The following is a 15,381-nucleotide window of genomic DNA, read 5'->3' as shown; positions in this document are numbered from 1 at the left end:
TAACAGAGCAACTGTTTACTCCTGTGGGTTGATTCCTGTCAGGATCAGCACTGGGTGGTTGCTACAGCAGGTGCAAAGAGCTCCTCCAAGGGGCAGTTTGGGTTGAGGAGCCTGCTGTAATTAGAGCTGATGGTAAATTGAAAAATATACATTGAAAACACCAGAGATACTTTTTAATCACCTCAGAAGTTCAGCAGTATACCTGAAGCTACAAAGGCTTGTCATTTAACAGTTGCACATGATGATCTTAAAGGTCTTTTCCAACCTAAACAATTCTATAATTCTATATACACAAAATACTGGTCAAATTCAATGAAAGAGTCTATAATAGCAGAAAAGGAAAAAAATTGGTTCCTGTGGTGAATATAAATTTATTTATATTGTCTGGAAAAGACTTGTAAAGTGTAAGTGAACTTGTCCTTCATTAATATTCCTATTTCTGTGAGAGAGGGTAGGACAGCTAAACAGACGATCATCTGTTAAATCAGTTATCACTAGATGTCGACCACTGTGTGATTGAGATTAGTTTAGGCAGTTTACCATGAATCACAAATTTAGACCTGTCTCATTATTTCTAATTCAATAGCTGATGGAACACAGCATCAAAATAGTAAGCACTTGATATTTAGCTGTTATTAAATTAAATGACAGAATAGCACTAGTAAAATATGGTAGATCACATCCTGACATTTTATGTGACAGAAAACTGTGTGCCCTGTTAAAAACTGATGTCAAAGTCTCTGTGGATTTGCATGTGTGCACGGATAGATAAGGCAAAGCAGAAAACGCTGTGATTTGGGGACGTTGGAGCTGTCATCGCTTCTTAAAAATGAAGATGGAAACATCAGTAGCATTACAAGCATTAACATCATTGCTATGTGGTGCTGTTGCTCCTGATGCTTCTTCAGATATCCTTCCAAAAGGGAAGCTCATAAATAGGTCTGAGATGGAAGCTTGCCCAGGAAGGCCCATATGCAGCCAGAGCAAGATGAGTTGCCTGAACCCAAAACAATGGACATAACTACCGCTTGAGAGTTGCCTGAACCCAAAACAATGGACATACTGCTTGTCCAGATGCTCAAGAGGAGACATGCAGGGTGCTTCAGAGGAAAACTGTACATCGTATGTGGGTAGGTTATTCGCGCATGGTCGTGCTAATGTCTATCTGTGACAGGAACTGCTTGTTGGTGATTTTTAATCTGTTGTGCACAGTTGCCCGGGAGAGGAGAGCCCAGCACATGAGGTGTGGCAGCAGGGCATCAGCAGGAGGCTCACAGCAGGGAGATGGGAGAGGTATGCTTTTCAGAGCCTTTGCATTTCTGTTCTTGCCTGACCTATTTTAAAAGCGATTCACTTTAGCTCATGTTCTAATAAAGCCTGGTCTTCCTCTTAAAGCCTGGCTGATGTTGCCACAGAAGGCCAACAAAGCTGAGAGCAGCTTTGAGAGGAGCCCAGCTGCCACTCCCAGGTTCCATGCCAACTCTATCAGCCTTGGCTGCGTGGTGCCTCCTCCATCAGGCTGCTGAGCCGTGTCGATCCAGGGCTGCTGGTCTTAAGGGGTGTCTTGGAGACCTCCACCATATCCTTCATTCCTCTCTCTTCTCTTGTTTATTGCTTCTACATTATTTCTCATGGCTTGTTCGGGCTCCATTTTTGGGACAGACGAGAGGGATTGACACCCTTTCTGTCCTCTGTATCATGGATGCTAACCAGCCTGCTAGTGTCAGTGCACAGCTCAGTTATTTGCTCCCACATCGTCACCTTTCTCTGTGATGGCTGAGGTTAGTTGCTTTTAGCCTGTAAAGCTGATCATACTTTGGTGCCTGATTTCTTGGCATGGGGGCCCCATTTAAAGGACTGCTGTTCTCCTGGATTATCACATCAGTGTGTAGGTCGGTCTCTGTCTTGCACCTTTTAGATCACCCTTCAAAATTTAAATCCTTGTAGATAGAACATTGAAGAATGATTGGGAGCTGGCCTGGGTGACCAGTCAAGGAGGATAGGCTTGCAGGGAGGGGGACTGACTGACTTGGTTAGGCCACACTATTTTCCTGGAAACAAACTGGAAGTTCAGTTTTGTTTACAAACATGGGAAGACGGTCAGGCTTTAGCATAGTGGTTTTATCAGATATGGAAATCTTTGCTTTGTTCTTCATCACCTCGTCCGCCCCTCATTGCTGAGCTCTTCCCCTGTGGCTCCCCAAAGCAGCACCATGCAACTGTTCAACCATACAGTGGAAGATCTGGCTAGAAAGGAAAATATAGAAAATGTAGAGAGGCAAAGTTGAAGATTCTGGGTTCATGTAGCTCTTGGAGAGGCTCAGAGCCTTACAATACCGCGATGCTCATCTGTCTCCCTTTCCACTGAATTCTGCAAGGACACTCTGAACCCAGAGGAGTTATCTGGTGAAGGTGGCTTCACAAGTCTTTGTCTCTGGAATAGCTCATGTCAGCAGGTGTGAGAGGTAATCTCCTTATGTATAAAATTGAGGCCAAAATATAAAAAGAAAAGAGAAAAAATTTAATTATGTCTTTGCTCTAAAGGCATTTGGAGAGAGAAAGCTATAATAATTATATACATAACTACAAATGACAATTAAAATGACACATGTAGGTCAACTTGTTTTTTTCCAAAATCAGGTGGAAATAAAAGGTTTGCTGTGAGAGTTTTAACTTTGTTAAAACATGATTTTCCTGAAATTAACATGTAAAATGTTTTCATGTTCATAGATCTTTACTCAATAGAGGAGGAAGCATTTTCTCAGAGGTAAGAGGTTAAGTAGATCACTGCTTAATGCAGAGATCTTTTAAAATATACCTTGGCTTCGCAGTCCCTTTTTTACCTGGTGATAATAAGAAAGAAGAATTCTAAGGAAAGGAAAAAGGTAAGAAAAACAAAGCAGTTCCAGGAAGAGAGCCTTAGAGTTAGTGAGAATTTAAATTTTTATCAACTACAAAATATGATCATAAATGTCATGATTTGGAGTGTGGGAAGGTGTGACTGCAATGGAACAGGAGGAGCACATAAAATATATCACTTTAGTGGGAGGACAGAGCACAGTGCAAAAAAAAAAAAAAATCAAGCATTTATATCAAATGTCCTGTTGAGGAGAAGGCAGAGCGGTTGCAGAGCTGTATTTGGACATTAGGATGTACGTGCAGCACCAAGACTTTTGAACTGGCTGTGAAGGACCTTGTTCAGGGAGCAGAAGCAGGCCAACTCAGCCGTGCAGGGAGCTTGCCCTGGTTTTAGGCAGAGCACTTAGCCCAGGCAGGATTTTGCCTTTCTGCAGTGAGCTTCTTCCTGACATCGAAGTTAACTCTTGCAAAGCCAGCGGATGTTTCTACTCTGCACTGTGCTGCATCTGCAGGAAAAAAGTGGACCTTTCCCACCTGTGAGAAGTATTCCCCTTTAACAGGGAGAGAAATGTGGCTCCTATAAAAGAATAAGAGAATGGCAAAGGCAAGGAATAGAGTAGGGTGGGGTTATTTAATACAAATTCCCACGTTAGGAAGGACACAATTCTTGCCCTTCTTTCTTGAGCCTTAACAAACACATTCCAGTGTCTGCACAGTGTCAGAAGCACACCCTAAAGTGAATGCTTCTGCACTGTCTCATTCTTTGAGGAGTTTGCTAGTGACTATTGACATGAGATGACAATTTCAACATCTAGAACTTCTAGATGTGTTACCTGGCAGATTTGCTCCGTGTATCCTTAAAGTTTATACACAAAGCAAATATAAGTAATAAAGAATAAAAATTCTGTATTTCAATAGTATAATGAGTACCGAGGAAAGTGCTGGTTTCTTAAAACTGCAGTACATCAGGAATGCTCTCTGGCAGATGGACAATTTAATGCCTTTTTTGGCTTTCGTTGTCAATGAAAATTGCAATGGTGATCCAGAGGCCAATACATTTAACACCACTGATGTTCATGGAAGCTATCTGTCTAGATTAGTAAGAAGAGGTTAGAAAATAACTAGATAAATGTGATGTTTTCACATTGGCTGGACTGATTCGTCCCAGGGCACTTAGGGGACAGTATCAACCTCAGAGCTATTAGCAGTTATCTATGAGAACCTGTGGAGGATGGGAAAAGGTCAAACATTTGCTTGTCTTCAGAATGTAAGAGAAGTTGCAGTGTTATAAATCAGTCAGCCTGATTGCACTTCTTGGAATACCCTGGAAAAATAATCAAATTGCAAGCACTGGGAGGAAAACAGAGTCGGTACTCACCAAATAATGTCAAAGTTACTTAGTTTTGTTTGACGACATAGCTAGAAGTCTGTTTTCAGGAGAGAAGCTGTTAATGTAATTTACTGCTCTTTAATGTGGCATTGACACAATCTCAGAAACTCTAGGGAAATATGGCGTATCTGAAGCTTTGCAAAACTTCATGGAAAACTCAGGAAATACATATGAATAGTACCATGTCAAACTAGAAAGATAGGCTGAATGGGATTCTGTCCTGCATCTAATACTATTCAATATTTAATCGAGGACCTTGATAGTTAGTATAAACACCAAGCCTGGGTAAGTTCTAGTTTCTTGATGCTGTCAGATCCCAAACTGATGCCTGCAGCAAGGTGAGAAACAGCTATTCCCAAACTTCTTATGGTTCACAGAAACTTAAAGGCAGGACCATTTTATTTGGAATTATTACCTTTGTGAAAGCATGAAGGCTGTCATAACATGGATACTTCTCCTTATCAGTTTTAATGTCAGATAGCTGGAGAGGTGAGGATGACCCTATTCCAATATCTCTCGTTCTTCCCTCCTTCCTTTCTTCCTGAGTGACACTTTTCTCTGGGGAGTTTCTCTGGGATTTTTTTCTTGATCATTATAGTTCCCACAGAGCAGTAAGTTGCAGCAGAAAAAATACATTTTAGTTTTGCAGTGACTCAAAATGCCTCTAAAAGCCAGTGTATTCAAATTCAAGTTTGATGTCCTGAGCTAAACCATTTTCTTTATATTTTCTTGAATGAAAGATTTAGTGGTAAAAATAGAAAGTTTTCATTAAGAAATTTCTGAGAGGGTTTATTTGAAACTGTGTTTATCCATTGAGATCATCAGCCTAAAAAAATCCCAATAAACTGGATTAATTTGAAATAATATTTCAGCTGAGTTTGGCATATCTTTTTTCTTAGTGAAAAGCTTATGAACTTGTCCTAATATCTGTGAAGAAATCTCAGCCTGTGGTATTTTTAGCCAACACTCCAGGAACTATTTATTCTGTCCTGCGCTGAGTTTGGCATATCTTTTTTCTTAGTGAAAAGCTTATGAACTTGTCCTAATATCTGTGAAGAAATCTCAGCCTGTGGTATTTTTAGCCAACACTCCAGGAACTATTTATTTGCTGTCCTGCGGTGTGATATTCTAATGTTAAAGGAATAATGGTAATAAAATTGCAGCCCTTTCCCTGAATAGTTTATGATACAGAGCAGATGAGACAGGGTACGAGCTAATAATACGAGTATATTCTGGGGTCAGCTGGTGATATGATGATATTCTACAAGGAATGTATTTTAAGGAGCATTACAGAGAAAATGAAACATTTTGGACTGGTTTGTGTGATATTCTTTTTGAAATAACTTTTTTGAATACTATAAAAATGTTTATTCCAATGATGCAGTCACATGAGCATAGGCTCTGCCTTGTAAATTCATCTTGGATTGACAACTGTAAGCTATAGTTTGCAATATAAGGCCGGCAGCTTCCCTTAGCCCACTTTTGAGTAGTTTTAGGCAGGGACAAATATCATAGCCACCACCCTCCACTAATACTGAGGGTATCAGTAGCTTCAGCACTCATGGACAGTAATCAACATCATAGAGAAATGCAGACCATTGCTGCAGTTTTAAATTATATTACAAGTTTTAAGACTGCTATTGAATTATGGGACCTGCAGGCAGATGCACAGGATTTCAGGCTTGCTGCTTTCTGACGCTATCGTGGCATTGGCCTGAGTCATGGCAGAAAAGGACACATCTTTGCGGGAGTTCACTGTTTAGATATCTAGTCCTAATGCGTGTATTTGGTCTGACGCTGTAGTTAAGGGAAGCTGTCTCCACGCAGCCTTCAGCCTACTCAAGAACATCAACAGCTGCTAGAGAGAGTGCCGGTTCATTCAGCATAGATCAAGTGTGAATTCCACAGCGCGAAATCATCCAATTTTAATTTCAGCAGTGCATCCTCCGAAGAACCAGGCAGAGGGCAGCAAAGGTTTCTTTGAAAGGGCTGTGCCTGCGTTGCTGTCACTAGCTTATCAAGAGCTAGCTTTAAACGAACCAGTTTCCCCAGGGTACGCTGCAGTTCATTACATGCTCATTTGCCATCAGTATGAGACTGGTTGAGGGTGAGATTCAAATGCTACAATACAATGTCCTTAATAGATTGCTTGGACGCTTTGGTAAAACACAGTATCTGCGGGGTTTCTTGTTTACTAGGTACATGGATATTATTCACTGTGACCATGTTCTTCTGCCCTCTGATCAAGATAAGAGGTCTATAATTTTCTCTGTACTTACAGTCTCTCCCACATAAGGGAATGCAGTGCACTGGGGAAGCTCCCAAATAAATTACTGCGTCTCACATTAACCCTCGTTTTTTCCAGGTGAGATAGTGGCGTTAGACCAGGCCCAGATGTTGGAAAAACAAAGTAATTATACAACTTGAAACGTGGGAATTGCATCCATGAGGCTTAGCAGCAGAACATTTCTTCCATTTACCCTGCCTCCCTCCTTTCCTTGCTGTTAAGTACTTCCAAGAGAAAAGAGAAAACTCTGCTATAATTAAAGAAAATGCCACCAAACACCCAACCCCCCCAAAACAAAACAAAACAGAAAGTATTGAATAGAATAATTCTGACTTTTGTTCATCAGTTTTAGCTTGTTGATGATTTTTGTCCAGCTTTGCAGGTGAGCTTCCGCAGGAGGGGAGTCAGTTAGGACTGAAAATTACTTGCCTCTTATCTTTATGATGTGTTTGACAGGATGGTGAACACAGAGCTGACCAAAATGATTCTCCTTGAACAATGCTGTCACTTGATCAAAGCAAGCCCTGTACTCCTTGAATCTGAACAGTAGAAAGTGTCTCCAGCGGATCAACCCGAAGTGCTTAATGAACAAAGATGAAGGACTTATCTTTCCATCCTTCCCTTTCTGAAAGGCGTGTTGAGCACTGACTCCTTTAGTGGGTTACACGAAGTGCAGATGTTGGAAAGGTGTTTTCCATGTTAAGGACTGGTCGCAAGGAGTGTGATCTATTGTTATTGCTCAAACTTTTCTCATGGCTGGCTGGCTGTAGCAACCTGTGTCACTCCCCATTGACACCTGTTTGATTGCACATTATGTTATGAATACCTGCTTTGTTATGTGCGTGTAGTGGCATTTTCAGGCTTTAGGAAATTCTGCATTTAAGACTATTCATGGTCTTAAGTTAGTCTCTTTGTAGACTTGTATTATGAGGCATGCTAAAATTTCACTGCTGTTTGATCACACACTGTGTTATTCATGGGATCCCCGTGGGCAGGACGGACATTGCTAATGGCAAAGGTTGCCCTCAATTTCTCTACATCCTTATCACCCAGTGGGTATATTCAGACTTATCACATCACCAAAATGTGCACAGAACCAAATACTGCATGACTAATGCATCCATAGCATTTCCTGTGGCATCTTCATTGTATTGTCTGAATGCTGCGTAGAAGATAACAACTAAATTTTCACAGCTCCAGGTACCATCACCCTGCTTTTGCTAATGAGGAAACAGTCCTCGTAGCCTCTGTGCCAACACTGACAAACAGCCTTGTGTGCTTCATTGGATAAGCTTAGGGCCTGAGTCTTTCAGTAGCTTTAGCACATGTTCGCATTTGTGCATCGAAATATTAAAATAAGATAAAATTAAATATTTATATTCGAAGCACAGCTCACAGCTTGCAGCCACTGTAGTACATTATGCTTCTCCAGACCTGAGCTTTGTTGTCTGAAGACAGACATCCATTCGGTGAACGTATAATTGGCAATCGGCTACATCTGAAGGGTAGGAACTGTGACTTGCCCAGCAGTACACAGGCATTCAGGGTGAGAAGCCAGCTCTCAAAAGTGGTTTTCTGTTGGCTTGGCCGGAAGATTTTCCTGTTATTCTCTGTCTTTTTGTGACAGTATCAGAATTCAGCATGAGAGATGAAGCCTGAGACAACAGACAAAGCTTTCTGTAATCTGAACTTGTTTACAGAGCAGGGGCTGCCAGGCACAGTGCTATGGATAATACGTGTCACACAATTAAAGACTTTATGCACACTAAGGTCTGAACTGAGCTTTGCCATGGGAAGAACAATCTTTGTTCTTGGACATTGCTGTCCACCTTTCACTGAACTTGAAAAAGAAATTCAAACTGACATGTGGAATCATTCAGTCAGCCTGAAATTAAAATGTGCTGGGATGCTACATCCCTACATGTGCAACTAGTACTGCTTGCTTTAATACAATTATACTGGGATCTACAGTAAAGGGGACATAAAACTTTCTTACAGTGCTCAGCTGACAAATATTTATTTCTTGCTATTTCAGCCTTGTGTGAAAAAGAAATTCAAACTGACATGTGGAATCATTCAGTCAGCCTGAAATTAAAATGTGCTGGGATGCTACATCCCTACATGTGCAACTAGTACTGCTTGCTTTAATACAATTATACTGGGATCTACAGTAAAGGGGACATAAAACTTTCTTACAGTGCTCAGCTGACAAATATTTATTTCTTGCTATTTCAGCCTTGTGTGATCTACCATTTCTATGCCCTTGTTCAACCGCCGACTGAAGTACAGAGTTTTTGAAATTGAGTTAAGGAGCTTTGCCATGGGAAGAACAATCTTTGTTCTTGGACATTGCTGTCCACCTTTCACTGAACTTGAAAAAGAAATTCAAACTGACATGTGGAATCATTCAGTTAGCTTGAAATTAAAATGTGCTGGGATGCTACATCCCTACATGTGCAACTAGTACTGCTTGCTTTAATACAATTATACTGGGATCTACAGTAAAGGGGACATAAAACTTTCTTACAGTGCTCAGCTGACAAATATTTATTTCTTGCTATTTCAGCCTTGTGTGATCTACCATTTCTATGCCCTTGTTCAACCGCCGGCTGAAGTACAGAGTTTTTGAAAGCTTGAGTTAAGAAACAAAAACCAAAACCTGTTTTTGAAAACAAGATAAAAAGCTTTTCAGTTCTTGTTTTTAGACCATTGTTTTGAACAGTTAGATGTTCATTCTGCTGATAAAAGGAGTTTCATTATTTTTTCCAATTGTAGATGAAATTTTCCTGAATATAAGGCAATTTTTTCAAAATCCAGTGTTTGCACTATCCGTTTGTGATTCCAGTTCTCGTTTGGTCATGCAGTTCTCTCTTTTGTGTCCATAAACTGAACACCATAAGGATCTCTGGGGGTAAAACGTGAATTCATTGAAAGCAGTTGCAAATGTGTCATACAACCGTGACCACGTTGCTTAGAAGATTTTGTCTTAAAACAGATCAGACAGGGCATATTTGAGGAGTAATGTCTTCTGTGCTGGAGAAATTTGCTTGTGACAATTAATGACATTCTCTTCAGCCTGGAACATGTTATTAAAACGGGTGAGGAAAAGATAAGCGGTAAAAGAAGGTATGTGTGATGTACATACTTAACAGGATTAAATCTCTGTAGGAAGGACTAAGAAAAAAAATGTTTGGCCTTCACATTGCTGCAGGAATTTTTTTTATACAGACAAGTGGAGAAAACCAGATGTGAAATGTGGACAAACACCATTCTCTGGCCTTGCTTTGTGTCTGCTAATTGTACAGTTTCTGGAGTTATAATATGCAAATATGCAAATACAAACGGTCATGCTGTTTTGTCTCCTGGTTTCTGAAAGAACAAAGCAGTCAGTGTGATCTCCTCATGAAGGTGGACAGGAAATACCAAGTGCAATAGCATAAGAAATTATCCTACTGTTTTAATAAATATTTAATAGGAGAGAGAAGGATATATTCCTTAATAACAAAGCCTGTGAGGCTCATAGGTCAGCAGAGAGATCTCGTTCTTCCTATTTATTCATGGATTTTTTTTTTTAACTGGTGTTTTCTGGGAGCTGATCCAGCTCAAACAGGTTGTAAATCTGCAGGATATCTTCACTTTGGAGAGGTCCCAGTGACTGAAGTTTGAGCCAAGGGGAGACACCTGGCTACCAACCCCAAACGAGCTGCCACGTGAGCTGTGCCTATTTCTGGGAAGTCAAAGCAAATGGAAAAGGTGAGATCACCTTGCCGTAGAAACTGCCTGGAAATACTCAGCTGTCCTTTTATGTGGTTGTCCCTGTTGTTTCCAGCACTGCTACAGTCTCGTAGAGCAGCAGAGAGCTACTTCATGTGTGTGGCTGTTCTGGCAGGAAGGAGTGGTGTGAAAAGCAAGAAAAATGAAAGTGAGGGCAAATACCTGTGGCAAAAGGACAAGATCTGAGAAATGCATTTGAAGGCTTCATAGTGGTTTTGAGGAGGGGTAGCTGATCTTTCAAGTACATATCCTGAGAATCTCTGCAAGCTGAGTGGATTTTCCAGCTGGCAAAATGGTTTATAAGATGTTCTGAAGAAAAATCTTTCCTGAAGCAAATAATCCTGGAAGAAGTTGCTTTCCCTGCTCCCTACTCTTCTCCAGTTGTACAACAGTTCTTCAGCCTCTGAGGGCACTTCTTTTCTCCTCTGTCCCCAGGTCCAGAACTGCAACCTTGTGCTGTCCCGTGCATGTTCGACATCCCCGCTCTGCCATAAATCCTCACTCCAGCTGTTGCACGGAACCGGGGGCTGCAGAGGAGCTGACAGGGACAATATATAAAAGTGGTGGATGTTTAGGATGATACATATTGTTTCCTGTGGTAGAAGATGGCTTTCCTGGTTTAATGAGAAACTCTGAGGCCTCTCTCAGCAGTATTAGTGCAAGCAATAAAACTTCTTGCAGCATAATATCTATAGGAGGAGCAACAGTTTTGACCTCAAGCGGTATTTCTCAATCCCTTTTAACTCAACATCCATGGAACATTTTTTGGGAAAAAGGACCTTCCTGGACAATGCTACTGTAAAGCACAAGCAATAACATAATAATTGGAACAATAAATAAAAATTAGGTCAATTTTTTTCATCTTTTTTTTTTTTGCTTGCTTAAGTTTGGGGATGTGTCCATGTACTGTAGTTACTTCATGTGCAATCGATTGAGAAACTTGTATCTAAAGGACTGCATTTTCTTTGCCAGTATCAACTGCTAATCTCTTGCATATTAATTTTTTATATAGTATCAATGGCTGCCACCCAACTTACCTTTTGATCCATAAGTAATTGTCAAACACTGAAAGCTGCTGAGTGTGCTTGCCATCTTTCTTGAAAGTCACACTAGCAGAGTTGCTATAGGTGCTGGAAGTTATTTCCTGAAGGCAGGCGCTGAATGGCAAAGCCATAAGCAGCGTTGTCCGAGGGCTTTCTTCCATAGGAGATTCGGATAAACGTGGAGGGGCATTGATTAGCTGTGTCCCTCCTTCCCTTCCTCAGGGAACTGGCAGAAAAGCAACAAAGAACCAGCGCAGAGGCAGATGCTGAGAGAGAGGGCAGATTAACAGGGCTTGTTGGGGCACAGTCCTGGCTGTAAGATCAATTGTGAAGGGAATTTCTTGCCACACACAGTGTGTAACCCTCAATCCCCCTGTTCTCTTCATATTAGCACCTCGCAGTGCAAGTCCCCATCATTCAACTCTCCTTGGAAGCAAGAAGAAAAAGCTTCCCTGAACAGGGAAGAAAGACATGAGTCAGACTTCTGCCCACTGCACTTTATAGATGGCTAATTGTCACATTGCTACTTTAGCAAAACAGATGTCCTCTGTTAGCAGCTTAATGCAGTTAGTGCAACCGCAACCTCAAAAGGTTGCTGTCCCTGCCACCATGCTGGAGATGTAGGAGTGTGCGTGTGTGACGGATGGTTATTAAGCTTCTGTGCTACTGCTTGATTTTTTTTTTTTCCTTTAAGATATATAAAATCAAATACAGAAATGTCACCTAAATCTTTCTCCAAAGTATTTTTGGAGGCTTATTTAGGTTGCTAAGTCAACCTCTCAAACCTGAGATGTTATAGAAAATAGCCCTACTTGAGAAAAAGCCTGTGAGGAATGACAGTGAGATTGAAGACTCTGAACTGCCAGTCACAGTTTCAGGTTTGGTCAGAGGATGTGTTATCTTCTCATGGTTACAAGCCATCCCGACCCTCTGTAACACCCATGTGGCTGCTTCTATCTCAGTCTTCCCTTGGTTTCTACATCCTGTTGCTTTACTTCTGTTTGCCACACCCTAATTAAAGACTTTGGGGAGCTGTAAATACCTGACTGCAAAGGATTTACAATGGGAAGTGTAAGGTGGAGGTAGGTAATGGGGGTTGGTACAGCTCCATTTATACTAATCTGGGATAATGTGTTGCTACAAGTTGAGTGCAGTAATTATAATACATTATTGAGAGGTGCTGATTCTGCCTTTCATGTTTTGCATTTAAATTCCTACCATGTAAATTTAGGGGTATTAATACTTGCCTGATTAGCAAGTCTGCTCCGTTACACGTTTTAAATATAAATAATTCTGTAATGCTGTGTAATTTCTTGCCTTCATATGTAGGAAAAGATAGCTTTGCCTTGACAGATCTAAAATGTAGTTAATAATGATAAAGCACCCTGAGATACTTGATGGAATGTGAACTAAAGATGGGAAATCATTGCTTATTTTTAGTATTGTATAAAGTAAATTGGAGTTATAGATCAGTGCTTACATCTTGAGGGTTTTTTGTTTTGGGTTTTGTTTGTTTTGGGTTTTTTAATGCTGGTTTAGAAGAATACACATTGTAAACTCCTGGATGTCCTCGTTTTGAACATATGAACAGTTTAAAGACAGGTTGGGGGTTGTACTGGTCTTGCAATCTTTATTCATTAGCTTGTTGGTTCACTGTTGTACGTTATGGCAACCTTCTCAGCCCTTCTTTGCCTCCAAGTCCTCTCCTATTTTAAAAGCTGCTTCTCATTTTGCAACCACTGGTACATACACCTGCATCCCTTTAAAACTGTGTTTCTTTTCCATGTGCTTATTCCCTTTGAGCTTTCTCCTGTATATGACTTTTCTGGAAGCTGTGGGTTTTGTATTGCTTTGTTGTTTGGGTCAGAGGGCCACATTCCTGCCTATGTTGTTCTGGGCACATATCTGCCAAGCTTACTCTCTGCAGTCAACCTGGTGAAGAACATGCCAAGAGTGAAACACTCATCTGCAATGTTCCCTGCTGGGTAAGTTGGATCTAACCATCCTAAGTCCGTCAAGATCTATCTCAAATATTATTGTCATTTTCTGTGCTGAAAAGACATAGCTATGTCAAGTCAGTCCCTGGAGCTGGGTGCTTTCAGTTGAGAATGACTCTCTCTGCAAGATGCCTATTCTGAGCACAAAAACAGATTGACGAAGTCATTTCAGGCTGCTGGGACCTGAGTGGCAGGGGAATACCACCCTCAGAGCCATCCTCTCATTTTTGGGGCTATTTTGAGGTCAATCTCTTTGTCCTGGAGGGTGCCCATTGTTCTGCTTCAGAGTTTGTCTGTCCCTGGTATGTCTGGACATGCTTATGGTCTCTTGGTCAGGCATGCCGAGGTACGTGTCCTCCAAATCCTCTTTTGCTCCTTCACTCAATGAGATTGGCTATGGCACTCATTAGTCCTTGGCCTGTATGTGGCTGAGGCAGGTTTGGTGCCAAGACTTCCGCGCTTCTCAGTGCAGAGCTCCAGGAGGTTGCATCTGACTCTCAGTCTTCCCACCTTCCTCGGGACAAACTACTTTGCGTTTTGTGGCTTTACATCTGGCTGCACTGCAGCTGACCCAACGGTTGCCATCTCCGTCAACGATCTGGCTTCCTGAGTTTCACTGTTCTCTCAATCTTGAGATTTGCAAGCTTTATAAACAGCATTTTTAGATTTTCTTAAATTAATGTTTTAAAGTAATTGAAAAACATCTTAAGTAATGTAACTTCAATACTGTTGCTTTATCAACCAGATTTGTAATATTTTCAAATAAAGGAAACAAGTAACTTTAATCTATTTTATGGTAGAGATTTATTTCTTTAATCTGTGAAATTGTAAGACTGTAGAATGAGTACCTTTCAGTACATAATGCTTTCTTTGGTTGTTCTTAGGGTGAAAAACACGGGCAGTCAGCTACTGTTCTTCCTTTAACTTTGCCTCGTCCAGTTCCTTTATCCCATGTACAGTGATACCCTCGAGGTTTTTAACTTGCCGGTTTTGCTAATTGTTGGGAACTTTTAAGTATCTTTATTTTGGTATCTAAATACGACTTTTTCCTTGTCCTGTTGGTTTTTCCCTACTCCTGTGTCAATAAAAATTATTTTCACCTGTGGTCAGGACAAACTTTCAACATTTCCCCAGCCATTCACTCTTTAATTGCAACTCTCCTGGATTTTAACTGCGGTGTATTTTTTGTGACAAGCTATTATGACACACGCTTTTGGGTGCTTAATTTCTGTCAGACTTTGTGGGAGTCTCTTGTGGAGCTTGTTTGTTTAGCTCGACTTGAAGTGCTCTGCCATCAGTGTCTTGTCATCATGCTTTTCCTTATTCTTGGCAGTCAGTAGTGCTGTGAAGAAACCACTGATAGATGTTGAGATGATAAACTGCTCCAGCTGATAACATCAGCATTGCATTTTACAGTTTTTGCCATATTTTTGCTGGTGCTTCTCTTAGACATTTCTGAAAAGATGGTATTTGTGGACTTTGAACTTCTATTTTTTTTCCTGCAGGTCTGTAGGTCCTCATTTACTCACTAGCAGCAATAGCACAGTGCTTATTGTCCTACAAAAAGGATCCTAATGTTAGAATGTTGATTTCAGCCGCTTTTGTAAAAACAGAAATCTGTTTTTCTATCAGGCTTTAGAATTTATCCTCTAACATCTTTTTTTACTCGTCTTTTCCTGTTGATTTTGTTAACCCTTTGGATTTTGTTTGCATCCTCAGGTTTGTTATGCAGAAATTATGGATGTGATCTCAGGTAGTTTGCATTTTCCTGCATCTTGAAAAATTCATCCATCTATTCCTTACATAGAGGAATCATCCAGTTCCCAGTAATTTCACCCAGAGAATGTCAAGTTACTCTTCTCTTTGGCAAACTCGCTGCAAGCAATGTATTGTGTAATTTCCACTTCTAAATATTATGTATTTGAAACCCTACTCAAAACAATTGGCTGGTACTTTGTTCCCAATCTATGAACAGCTCTTGTGCTTTGGAGATCCTAATCCCTGACATTCCCTCTTACCAAATGTGTTACA

The sequence above is a fragment of the Aptenodytes forsteri genome, unplaced genomic scaffold, assembly GCF_000699145.1.
Source record: "Aptenodytes forsteri isolate BGI_AS27 unplaced genomic scaffold, ASM69914v1 Scaffold404, whole genome shotgun sequence".
Lineage (NCBI taxonomy): Eukaryota > Metazoa > Chordata > Aves > Sphenisciformes > Spheniscidae > Aptenodytes > Aptenodytes forsteri.
Note: the sequence above shows the minus strand (reverse complement) of the source record.